The sequence below is a fragment of the Pelmatolapia mariae genome, linkage group LG16_19 (genome assembly GCF_036321145.2).
Source record: "Pelmatolapia mariae isolate MD_Pm_ZW linkage group LG16_19, Pm_UMD_F_2, whole genome shotgun sequence".
Lineage (NCBI taxonomy): Eukaryota > Metazoa > Chordata > Actinopteri > Cichliformes > Cichlidae > Pelmatolapia > Pelmatolapia mariae.
In genome coordinates, this window is record NC_086241.1 from 14,631,685 (window position 1) to 14,645,476 (window position 13,792).

Sequence of the window (13,792 nt, forward strand, 5' to 3'; positions counted from 1 at the left end):
CATGACATATGACATCCATGCTATATGCTATATGTTTCTACTTGACTTTACATTTTACTGCTTCTAGGAATTCAAGAGATCGCAAATTAGGGATGTAATTTTTCTCACCCCGTGTTCTGCAGAGAAAATTTATTGCAGGAGTTGAAAAACTATTTTTGGCAAGATTCTTGGCTGGGGTGCAATTATCTCACACAACACAAATCTGTTGATTGCAGAGCACCAGCTAGTCACAGTCTCTGCTTCTGAAAGAGTTGCTGATTTCACAGATATCAATCATTTTGGTCAAATGGTCTGTTTCTTTCCCTTTGCAGTGCCACCCACACGCATGCGTTCGTCGCTTTCTCAGACAGAAATGACAGAAAACCTATGACCACGGCATCAGGGCAAAGCAGAGTAAAGTAAGCAGGCATCTCATTGAATGTCACGGTAAATGTCAGACACTGTACTTGGTGTTATTTGTACACTTTTTAGACTTCACTTAGAAAATCTCTGAAAGATTAGTCTATAGAGTAAAGAGACAACTCGAAAAGGTTGACTTTCTGAGTTGCTGAAATATGACTATTTCTTGTCTGATAAGTAAGAGATGTTCAGCACTTGTAAGTTTCCACTGAATGTTTTGGTATACCAGATGAATTCAGAGACTCTAATTTTGTTTGAAAGCAAATGTGTGCATACAACACGTTCACACTGTCTCATCTGCAAGCCCCTGCATGGGTGATTTAATATGTTTACCAACACTGATATAGATATCATAAAAAATATGAATGAAGTTAAGTCTTGCTAAAATTACATCAGAATGGTATCTATAGTAGATGGTCAGACTTTCTGGACTTGAATTGCAATTCCCATGTAATTAAGTAATTTATTACATATCAATTAACTTTAAGTATTGGGAATACTTTAGGTATTAAGTTACTACCAGAAGATCTAATGTTAGTTTGGTGTGTTGATTTTTTGGGGGGCTGCTAAAGCAATTCGTGGTGACCATCTCCAGGGTTTCAAGAGAATGGTCCCAAAAAAAGGGAAAATATTCAGTGAGCAGCAGTTCTCTGTGAGAATTGGGAGAATTTATAAATTGCTTTGAGATGCCAGGAAGGCATCAGTTAGTGAAATGACCATGCTCTATAAGAAAGGTATATCTGAATGTGTTGAACCTTGAAGCAGATAGGCTAAAGCAGCAGAAGACCACATCAGGTGCGACTTCTGTCTGCTAAAAACTGGAAACAAAGTCTAGAAATTGCATAGGCTCACCAAAATTTGACACAAGAAAAATAAAAAAATATTGCCTACTCTAATGGATCTCAGTTTCAGCTGAATATTACTCCTGAGCTGATCTTCTGATGGCTACTCCCAGCAGGCCAATCTGTCTATCTATATTTGCATATTTGTGTGCACATTTGACTGTTGGTATGAGGTTTTTCTTAATGAAATGCTGTGTTAGTTTTACACTAGATCATCAGCTTTTTTCTTTATTTTTCCCAAAAAACTTAGAGGAGATTATCAAGAAGTTGTTTTTTGGGGGGCAAATGTGAGATGAGCCATTGTGTTCTTTTTGGTCCATAGTGGTTTTCACATTGGAACTCTCCCATGGATATCATTTTTGCCCAGTCTATTACTTATTTTTGTATCAAGAACACTGATCTAACTGAGTCAATTGAGGCCTGCAGTTCTTTAGATGGTGCTCTGGGTTCTTTTGTGGCTTCCTAGATGAGTCATTGATGAGCTCTTGGAGTAATTTTGGTAGGCCAGTCACCCCTGGGAATGTTCACCACTGTTCCAGTTTTGTCCATCTGTGGAAAATGGATCTCACTGTGGTATACTGGAGTCTCAAAGGTTCAGAAATGGCTTTGTTGCTCTATCTATCTATCTATCTATCTATCTATCTATCTATCTATCTATCTATCTATCTATCTATCTATCTATCTATCTATCTATCTATCTATCTATCTATCTATCTATCTATCTATCTATCTATCTATCTATCTATCTATCTATCTATCTATCTATATATATATATATGCATTCTCAATGAAACTTTTAAATTAAATTATTTAAATTTCACCTTTAGATACTGAAGATGTCATTCACTTTGTCTTCAGTCAATCCTTATATCCAGTATTTTCTGCCTGTCTCCATTAAGAGAGGCAGGATAAAATATAGATTCTCATTTGATTCATCTGAGGAAGGAATAAAGGTGGTGAGTTGTTTTCATTTGAGCACTGATGTCCAGCTGTTGCCAGTGGCACTCACTCGCCGCCGTGTCTGTGGCCTATAATGAGGGGAAATTGCTGGAGAAAATGGGGGGGAGCGTTGGAGGTGCAAAGAGGATGCCAGGGGATTTATGTGTAATAGCAGTCTTTGAAATGTTCCCATATTTCAAATTTCATGCAGAATATTTTGCTGCTGAAATGTGTTCTCATCATTTGAGGTGGTGGGGGGTTCATCAGGAATGAAGGGCTGCTGGAAAATCGCTTGTCTTATATGAAACCAGTAAATCTACGTGTGCACATACAGTAGTTTGCTGTTGTCTGTTTTGTGATGGCTTCTTTCCTGAGATTATTTTCTATGAACACTTGTTCTGATGAAGCTATGAGTTAGGTTTAAGAAAGGAAAAAAGTTCTTTATAGTAAATTGAATTAAAGTGTGTTCATCAACTTTTGTTTGTAATTCAACACACTGGGAAATCTAATCACAAATTAATATTTAATGAAAAATAAGTTTTTTGCTTAAGAAAATGTCATCACAGACATGGTAGAAATTAACAGTGCATAGAGATGTGTCCACTGTAATTGCTTGTTTGTCATATAAATGAGAAGATGGTGATGAATAAAGCTCATAAGCTCATTCTTATTCTGTCTGCACAGCAGTTTAAATCATTTCAACCCTCCCATTTTTTATGACGTATATTACTTAAATTTATGCGTTATGCAGCCACACATTACACATCTGTAAACTCCACAGCTTTAATTAACACATGAGATCTCCATGGAGTGCAGCATCACATACATTGTCACATACATAGGACTTATCCTCAAACCCAAGATGAATATATTTGCCACAGGATCTTCAGCTTATCTCTATGAAGAGGGAATGGGTTACAGTGTAATCTCTGGATCAGATATGGCTTTTACCAAAGTCTCCATACTGCTCTCACAAGATTACTTCAAATTTTAAGCTTCTTTCAACACCAAAGCCCATTTAAAGCCGTCCTATCTCCAAGGAACAGCACAGGTCTTTCTTTTCCAAAGGAAGGGGAAAATACACAGAATCGATAAGCACATTGACTTACACTGCTCAATGTAATTGCTAGTATAGTCCCTCCTCTCTTCACGGAACATTGTGTTCAGGACACGAATGAGCGGTCAATTAGCTATTACAGTACTCATTTGTGTGTTATTAATACCCTTCCTGTCAATCAGACAGGAAGGGTATCTCCATGGAGATAATGATGCTCACTAAACTTTCTGAATTATACAATCAGAAGTAAAAGATTCCCATCTATAGGGCTGACGTGACATCTGTTTGTGAAACTAAGCATGGCTGTTTTAAAAAAAGTGCTGAGATCAGGTGGGTAACCAACATCAGGTGTGGAAAGACACACACATCCCAAAGGGGGCTGCTGTGAGTAGTCTACTGTAAAATGGGGCCGTCATGGCAGGTTCACCACACCTTGTTAAATCCCAGAGCACTTGACAAACTTGAGATAAATACCTCCCTAAAATGCTCATTCAGAGGAAACATTTGACATCTGTTATGCAACAGCACTAATTCTGTAACACACTGGAATGCTTCTAAACATCTGGCAATACCAATTAGACATGCAAGACTGACCACTGGGGCCACAAGAGAGCAGAACATTTTGTTTTGGAGTTTTGTTGTCAGATGTTAATCTAGTTTTTAAATATACATTTGTGTGTTAAACTCTAATATATGTAGAGAAATTTTTATATAATAAATATTGCACTTAGAGCATGTGCTACAACATGTTGTTTTTGTGAGTTGTTGCAGCAAAATGTGTGAGAAAAAGCAGAAAATTAAACTTGCCAAGACTTATACCAGAAAAATCATTTTAGGCATAAAATCTCATTGCTGACCTCAGGAGTAGAATGTGTGACCAAATCATCTCACCTTACGTTTCACACTTTCATATATATAGCTATCTAAAAATAGAAAATAGAATATCACTGATTCTGAGAAAATGGTGATATTTGAGCCAGCCCTAAATGTACTTTGTAGTTAATCAGGAAATAGCATGCTGACATGAGATTCTGAGCATACAGTCATGTAAAAAACAACAACAACAAAAACACGTTTTCACAGGACTCCATGCAGTCCTGTGAAAAATTAAGCACATCCTCACTGCTTTTGATTAGCAGCCAGATGCTGCTAATCAAAAGCATTTGATTAATTGTTCATCAGCAAGTGTGAGCACCTCTATAAAAGTAGAGGTTTTAACAATTTGAGGTGTATGTTAACAAAATGGCATGCTCTTCCCAGCAGTGAATGTTCTAGCAAATTCACACCAAAGTCAGACTGTGCAGAAATTGCAAAAAAAAAAGAAGAAGAAGAAAAACAAGAGCTACAGGCTTTGATTGGAATGTATGGCTTGTTTAAAGGGTAGCCATGAGGACGTCTTGATGCATGCTCAATCATCCAGGTAAGTAAATCCCCAAAAGTTGATTCTGTTCATCTGGATGTAGCGTTTTCAGTGGGAGAAACGTTTCTGGGAGGTCCATTCCTTGATCATTAATATGCAGATTCTCATGACCATTGATCAACAACCACTGATCAAAGCCATGAGAAAGTCTTTTCTCTCTAGAAAGAACATGGCTTTGCTTAGATTTGCAAAGGTTAGGTTTGCAAACCTCAAGACTTCTAGAACCTTGTCATTTGGTCAGATGGGACTAAAGTGGCCAAAAGTGTAGCATGATGTTTGGAAATACTAAGCACAGCATAATAGCACAAACATCTCAAATAAACAGCCAACGCATAGGTGGTGGTTGATTTGAGCTTGTTTTACAGACACAGGACCTGGGAACCTTGGAGTCATTGAGTCAACCCTGAACTTCTCTGTGTACCAAAGTATTCTAGAGTTAAATGTGCTCTGCAAAAGCTTTGCCCAAATTTGGTCAGGCAGCAGGACAATAATTCAAAGCACAACGCAAAACAGAACAGGTTGAAAAAGAGAAGAATCGAGGTGCAATGTTGCAATGCGTCAGAAAAAATTCAGACCTCAACCTGGCTGAAAAACTGTGGCAGAACTTTAAGAGAGCTATGTATAAACAAATAGCCACAAAACTCAATGAGCTGAAGCAATGTTGTATAGAAGAGAGGGCCAAAATTCCTCGACAATTGCATGAGAGACTGAGAAATGCTTCCAGTTCTTATTACTGAAGGTAGTTCTATAGACTACAGAATCAAGCAGTGCACTGTATCCAGTCCTGTGAAAACTTTCTCTTTCACATGACTGTAATTTGTTAGTACTCCCCAAGAAGCAAATAGGCGACTGAGCTGATCATTAACACTGATAGTCAACAATGGTAATATTAATGCAACATGCAATGTCACTTATATGTATGACTGCAGTTTTTAAATGTTGTTTATCTGCAGTTTTCAACCCTCCGTTTTGGGTTCTGTTTTCTGCCCTATATTAAAAACTCAATTTCTGAGTTTCCCAGGGACCCATGATACCCTCACAGAGTCAGACACTGCTATCTCATATGTTGTGACTGGCACAGCATTATGATATTGAGCCTGCTGAATGCACCTGCTCCGTATCTGCAATGTATATGTGCAGGCTTTGCTGCACATCAACCAAATACTAAAAACCTGATGGAAACTGTGAGCCCAGGTAAAATGACCGCATGTCTGATGCTCGTGTGGTGACTCAATTTAAAAATCCCTTAACCACTTTAGCTCAGTGACATATTTGATATTTCATTTAAGCGTTGCCTTAATCTGTAATGTGAGAAACTGCAGTTCTCTGTGGTACGTTCTCTGCAGAGGTTTGTTTTCATGATTATTCCAACCTACAAGGCAAATTCTCAAAACATGGTTTAACATTATTATTATTTTGTGAGTAATAAATAAAAAAATAATGGGGGCAATCATACATTTCCATATTATAATATTAGAGGAGACTGGAAGTAAGATATTTAAAACAACATTTGAATTTGTATCTAAAAAAAGGTATACTAAATATGCTTAAACATTAGATGATGTACATGTTATTGCAATGCTGTTAACTGCTGTCTCCTATCTTTTTTAGTCCATTATAAAATGTTGTTATTTATCAGCATGAAAACATCTAATTTGTTGGATAAGAGATGCTTAAATGACACTATAATGGCACTCCTCCAATCACAGAGTATAGATAAAAGCTCTCAACTCTCTCTCAGGTTGATTGTGATCACTGATGTGAATTACGGTGGAAACACATGGCAAAATTTGAATAGTATCTAAAAGATTCTTTTAACTTAAACAGATGAAAAGTAATAGATGTATACTTATGTGTACCCAGAGTTCAGGATGATAGTTGTTGTTCCATTAGGGTAAAATTTATTTATAGCCTTGACTCATGTTCCTGTTAAATCTTAGAGTTGGGATCTGCTGTCATTTATATTCGCTGAAACTTCTTTCATTCTCTAAGGAAAAAAAATTCTTTCTTCTTCTGTGATAAATCAAACCTGCTAACGATGTGGGGAAATTCGCAATTCCTCAGTGCCGCATTTCAGCCAAATTGGACACTTTTGAACGTGTCAGCATCTGGCAATCCCCGATTGTTAATTAGATATCATGTTAAACTGTCATTCCCTGTTTGCCTGACTTATTTAATTTGCTCCATCCCAAGTGCTCTGTTCCCCCTTATCTCCAGGAAACAGTTGGGCTGAAGCCATCTCTCCACTGGCTCTCATTTAGGCTGCTGCAGTCCTGTTGACTTCACACATGGAGCAATCCTTTTGTGCCGTTTCTTAGAGGCTGTGATACCACAGGTCTGTCTTGTCAGACTTGAGACAGGCATTTAATTAAAAGACCACTGCTTAGTTGTTTTTCACTGTCTTGCATTGAGCCATATCACTTTCCCTTCAATTGGTTAAGTGGTATTTAAGGAAAAAATGTCTGGTGTTTCATCTTTTTAAATGCAGCTCCAGTTTCATTAACATTGATAAACCTTTCAGCCCATTCGGATCAGTTTTTGGACCGAATCTATGATTATCACATTCAAATGTAAATTGAGAGCATTACCATTATTAAGCAGTGCTTTCAATCGTCTGTACTCTGTTGCAAAGTTGTGATACTTATCAGCATGAAAATGTTTAATTGTTTAGATAACAGATGCCTAGATGTTGCCGTAATTGCACTTCTCCAATCACTGAGCGCAGATAAAAGCCCTCGACTCACTCTGAAGTTGTTTGTGATCACAGATTGAAAATAAGGCCACGAGATTTAAAGCACATTTAAGTGATTCTTGAACTGAATGTAGTGGATTAAATGAGAGTGCCAGGAGAAACACTTATGTAGATTAATTTATAGAACTGCACAAACAGCCAATTAAGAACAACAATAAAATCCTGCTGATACACCATTTTCCCCAGTGTTCAATTACTTGGACTGAAGTCATTGCATCGCTTACAAATGGCTGACGTATATGTTGCACAGAAGTTAAAATAGTCTTGAAACCTGAGAAAGGTTTTCAGCCTGTTCAGCATCATGATGTATGTACACTCATGGCCACTTTTTTAGGTATACTTTTTCTGCTAACAACTGCTAATTAATTTAAATAACCAACCAGCCGATCACATGGTAGCAACTCAGTGCATTATTTACATATTTGGGATGTGATGGAGAGGACGATTTACATCAAGGATGTGCAGCTGACAAATCTACAGCAACTGTGATGCTGTCATGTCAATATTGACAAAAAATGTACCCAATTAAATGGCAGATGAGTGTATAAACCAGTCTACACTCTATGTTGCCAAATATTGGCAATATAGTGTCCAGTGGCAGCATTGCTTTACTTCGTGGCTGAGTTGCTGGCATTCTCCATTGCTTTCAATTTGTTATAATACCACTAACAGTTGACTATGGAATATTTAGCATGGAAATTTCAGCTGGACAGGTGGCATCCTATCCTGGTTCCTCACTGGAATTCACTGAGCTCCTCAGAGGGATCCATTCTTTCACAAAAGTTCGTAGAAGCACTCTGCATGCATAGGTGCTTGATTTTATGCACCCGTGGCTGTGGAAGTCATTGGAACAGCTGACTTCAATGATTTGGTACAAAGTAACAAATAATAAAGAATAGAGTTAGTGCATCTCTTCCTTAAAACTACAGAACCTAAAAAAATCTGCCTGTTTTTAAATATTGCATTTTATTATTTTAAGACAATGTTGGAAGGATTCAGAAAGAATATATAAATCTTCAGTGTTACACTAAGACAGACCCAACTAACACATATCAACCAACTTTGTGCACACACAAAGCAGTAGATACCTTCACTAAGTATGGAAATAAGTAGGGATAAACTGTAGAAGTCAATCAACACGAGAAACAGTTGTGTGATGTGTAAAATTAACTGGTTTGCTGACTTCCTACATGTGACTGTTGTCTTCTTTTTTGATTGATTAGTAATTTTAACAGCCTCATGAAAGGTTAATGCACTGTATTGCTGTGGTGTTGGTGTTTGATCATGCTGACCTTCTCCTTTAAAAGCAGTAAAGCCACTTTATTTACATATGGCGCTGGCTCTATGGCTAAATCTTTCACTCTTCCTCTGGAAACTCTGGCCCTCTATGCTTTCTTGTGAATGAAACTCTTAGTGAAAGATCTCCCAAAGCTGTTTTTGTTTTTTAATTTACAGCTATTCATAAGGTTATAACTACATTCCTTTATCATACAGTGCATTTAGTAGTTTGCTGTTGTTACATTTTTCACCCATTTATGTGTTTATTTTATTTAATCTTGAGTCCGAGTATCATAAGAAACAATGAAACATACTCTAAAATTCGCATTCGCCCATTTAAAAATAAATCCTAACATTAGCTAAAAGGCAGTTGTGTACAATGCAGTTCAATTCAACATGAAATAATCTAGTGAGTGAAATTTACTGAAGATTGTGTTGTTATTGTTTGAGTGGCAGCTGCCCCTTATTAGAGTCACTTATTAATTCTGCTGGCCCACTCACACGCTCATTTCCATAACAGGAATCTTTGAAGGATGTGATGCCTATTATCTCTAGACCTAAACATGGAAGTAAAGGTCAGGAGCTGGCAATATTAATTCAGTTATGAAGGGCTTGAAAGGAAAGAAGTCTACCGATCTTCTCCCTGTTCTGCACGTGATGCTGTGGCGGGACATAAACATGGTTTAAGAATCACACAGGCAACAGTCACATATTTAACAGCCAGCTCTCAGATTACATTCCAGTGTCCTGGCTGCTCAAAACTGAATCTCAAAGTGTCAGTTGCCTTCTGTCAAACCTGTTCAAGCTGCCAGTAATCAGTGCCTGCATTCAAAGGCTAATGCAATGTGACAGTTGTCAAATCGATGCACCATGTCACCCACCGCATCTTTCCAGAAGACACAGCCTTACAGCTCACAGCTACATATCTGTGGCATCCCTGTAGAAATTGGATCTGTTCAGCGTTGTGCACAGACATGGAAAAAGAGGTTTCTGACCATTGTCTTGTGACCAGCTTTTAGAATGACTGATATTTTACATAGAATTTTGGTTTAATGTACTAAAAATGCAAAAAAATCTATTTTGTACACTTTTTAATGTCATATATTTATATTAACATATTAAAAGGACTTAAAAAAAGTTTTAGTCATAGCCCTTTATGAAGAGGTGACAGACAAAGGAGTTGTAACCAAAGGCAAGCTTTTTATATTTTTAATGAAAAACCTCTAAATATCCCAGTTTAAATAATGACATGGATCTTACTGGGGTTTTTTTCATGTTATCTGTGGTTGATGGATAATTTTGATTTAAAGTTGTTACATTTTTTGGGCTTTGTGTTGACACCTTTTTCCTCTTACTGGTGGAGCATCACTGGTTGAATATAACACTCACACCCCTGGAACTGTGGAAATTCACAACTGCCGTTTCATGTAATCAAATCAACTCATCACTGAAGGGTTGTAATCTGAAACACGTTGGAGCTTTTTAGGATAAATGTGACCACGCCATGACAATAAAGACATTTTAAATTTTATTTGTAAAGAGTCTGCCTTTGGGTTTGTTGTAGTTTTAGCTCACATGCATCCTTCCCAAAATGATTTTGAATTATTTTACAAAAATAATTTGAATCTTCAAAGCATCTTGTGGTGGGGCGTGGTCTGTGGCGCCGCTGACACACCGGAGCTGCATCAGCAATTATGCGTCACCTGCTTAAGAAGAATGAACTGGGTGCTGACGTTGTTGTTGTTGTTGGTGGTGTGTGTGTGGCTGACAGCTGAAAAGCTGCAGCTGAGTGTAAAAGAATGACAACCGTAATAAAGTGTGCTGAAAAGTGCGAATATGTGGTCGGGTCTGCCTTAAGCCTTCATGTGTTTGAGGTGTGGTCCAGAGTCTGCTGGTAGAGTGAAGCGTTTTGTATTCCTGACATCCACATTTATTCAATCAGTGATAAATTAAAAAAATGTTATTATTACAAAAATAATGATTTGTGCAAATGTAGATTTATTTGCACAAATAAGAGTAAATTCAAGGTTTTGCTTTATTAGTATGCAAACAGCTAGACCAACAGCTGGCAGTTTCTAGATACAGCCTCTTGATGTTATTTTCATTTTTTAATACCACAGTTGTCCCCTCTCTCTTCTTAGAGATCTCCATCAGAGCATTGCCCACAGTGGAGTATTTCCAGAAGAGCCTCTGAAATTGGATGCTACAAAATCAAGTGGGGGTTATGAGGCTAGCCAATACCGAGACAGTCATTCGCAGCGTGTGCTTGTCTCATTCTTGACCAGACGCCAGAAGTGAGTATTTCAGTTCACCCACAATGAGAATGATTGATTAGAGACAGAAACCTTGCAGCTAAGATTGTTTTTTTCAAAAGCCAACAATGATAAGTGTCACAATTTCTCAGTTGCCTAGAAAAATGTGCCGCTTCTTAATGGCAGAGTCAATCCCAGTACATGTCTCGTGTAACACTTTCAGTCTTATACGTATGCACCCTATTTTGACACCTTGGATCTTGTGAATGTGCACATTGCTGTCTACAGTCCTATCATTCTTCAGCAAAAAACATTATCCCATTTATAGGTATTATTAGAGTTCAATTTATGTTCCTTTCAGCTCGGAGCAGTCTGGCAGGCTCTGATTGCAAAAACAATGCATTTATTTTGCAGGATGAAGGAGCAGGTTTAATGTTGTGGTTTCAGGGAGAGATGTGGGTGTCTGTAGCCCCTGTGAGAGATTTGCATTTACAGAGCTGTGGAGCCTGGTGACACTGAAACCTATGCTGAAACAGCTGATGTGTTTTGACACTAGTGTCACCAAAATGCAAGCTGAAAGCAAACAGGGTCCCACTGAGGACTTCAGAAAGAGTGACACAGCAGAGATGGGGGGAAAAAAAGTAGAGAGAAGAGGACTGAAGACCATTAAAACACGAGGGATAAATGCACAGATAAACATCCACGGAAAGAGAGAGAGCCACATGTGATTTTATATATGACAAAGTTTTCTTACTGTCGCCTAAAAAAATAAAAATAAAAAAAAAGCTCCATTTCAGCACTGTCTACCTGAGAAATCTGGCAGCTGACCATGTTCTGTTATTACATTTTCATCATGAAATGAACAGCTTTCCAAATGTCACCTGTAGTTTTCAGGGCTTTCATCCATCAGCAGCTGACCAGCTGAAATAGTCTGTGTAATGGAGACAGCTTCTCATGCACTTTCAGGTGTCTGTGTATGTGTGCTGCTGGTATTGAAAGCTCTTAGAGTTCACTAACCCTTATATAGTGAATGCTTTAGGGCTCCGAGAACGACAGCTGTCACTTTCATCTTTGTCAGAGGGTATTAATCATAAAAACGCAAATGCAGTGTCAAGTCTAAGAAGAACAGTGCATTTCTTCTGGCTTTCCACAGCCCCTGTTTTGTGCTGGTATCTTATCAGGTTAGAAAAAGATTAAAGGAGCTAGTGATATTATCGGATCATCTCCAGGCTTTTCCATCCATTTTGTGCCAGTATCACATCTGCTATGTAAAAATAACCTAACATGACAAGGCACCACCCGGACTGAGATATTTTTAGAGAAAACCTTTGAAAAGTAATTTACCTTTCCGATAATCTTTCAAACAACCAGACAAAGTAATGCCCGTGTCTGACAAATGACAAAGAGGTCCCCCTCACAGGCTGCCTGTTTTGAGATGCTTTGATGTGCGTTGCGTGATAAAAGCTGGGGGCAGTAGAGCACTACTTTCCTCTCTGCCCTTGGGCAGCTTCAGCAAGGACCTGCTCAACCTTTACTGGCTGTCAGCTTGGGGATTTTGTGTTGAGCTGGTCTAACCTGGTGAGCGTACTGAGGTAATCCATATATGTCTTTGCCAGTATAAGAGGAAGACTGGGATATTGGTGAAACTGTCACAGGATGCTCTGAAGTGTGCAGCACATGTGACAGGCTGGCCAAGTCCCATGGATTCATACACATTGATTTTAATTCAGTCTCGTAAATGAGAACGAATGAACAGGAGGCGTGGCAGCAGCAGGGGATGTGGCTTTGTTTGGCAGAATATCTGAACTGAAATTGTAATCCAGAAAGCAGCATTCATTCTGGAATTTTATCTTTAATTATTATGTTCCTGCAAATTTATTTTATATTGAATTTATATGCTAAATAATGCAATCATTATGCAATAATGTGCCCAGAAATTAGAATTTCATGCCGAATTAGAGCCTAAGGTGTCCATAAGCTAACAAAAACTTTAAAAAGAGCACAGACAGGACATATTTTCTGCAAAAGGCACCAGAACAATTTGCATTCACAGGTAAAAGTGAGGCATTTTCAAGGGATGTGACCACTTTTGCAAATGGTGGAGCAGAGGGGGTCAGAGTTTGGCTTAGGGACACCAGCTGCAGTTTCTGACATTACTGCAGGGCACAGATTAATGGCAGCCATGACCCCTTTGCATCAGGAGACAGCAGCAGGAGAGTAGGAGGCTGATAGCACTCTAATGATCCCTCTTTTCACACTTTATGAATATGTCCCCAGCACAGCCCCTCACTTTTACAGACATTTAAAGTTTTCTTTTTGTTCTCGCCCCAATGCCGAGCCTCTTAAAAATTTGATTTAACTTTAGACACAGAAAAACAAAGCTCTTGAAAATAGATCAAATATACTAATATTGTCTCACTGACACTTTGTGGAAATAATTTTAGAAGAAAACTTTTTGTTCAACACACGTTCCTCTTGCTCATACTTATCAAACCCCCTCCAGCCAAAACAGAGACTGACTTAGCTGAGGGGGCTTATCAGTCAAAGGCATTTGAGTCCTTTTTTTCCCTACCTTAAATCTTGATATATATAAGATATAAATCTTGATATCATCGTGATTAAATCTACATTTGGATTTGTCTTGTCAGTTAGCAGTGATGAAGAGGATTCATGGACATTCATGCTTGAAGATCTTTTTAAAGTTGCTGTTTTTCCCGGTTAATCCACACTGCCAAAAGGACAATGTGAAAACTGTCATGGTCCCTTCTAATCTTCCAGGTGTGGATCTTCCTTCTCTCCCTTTCTCTTCCTCTTTTTGCTCTCTGTCTCCTTCTATCAGTGTAAATGTGGATG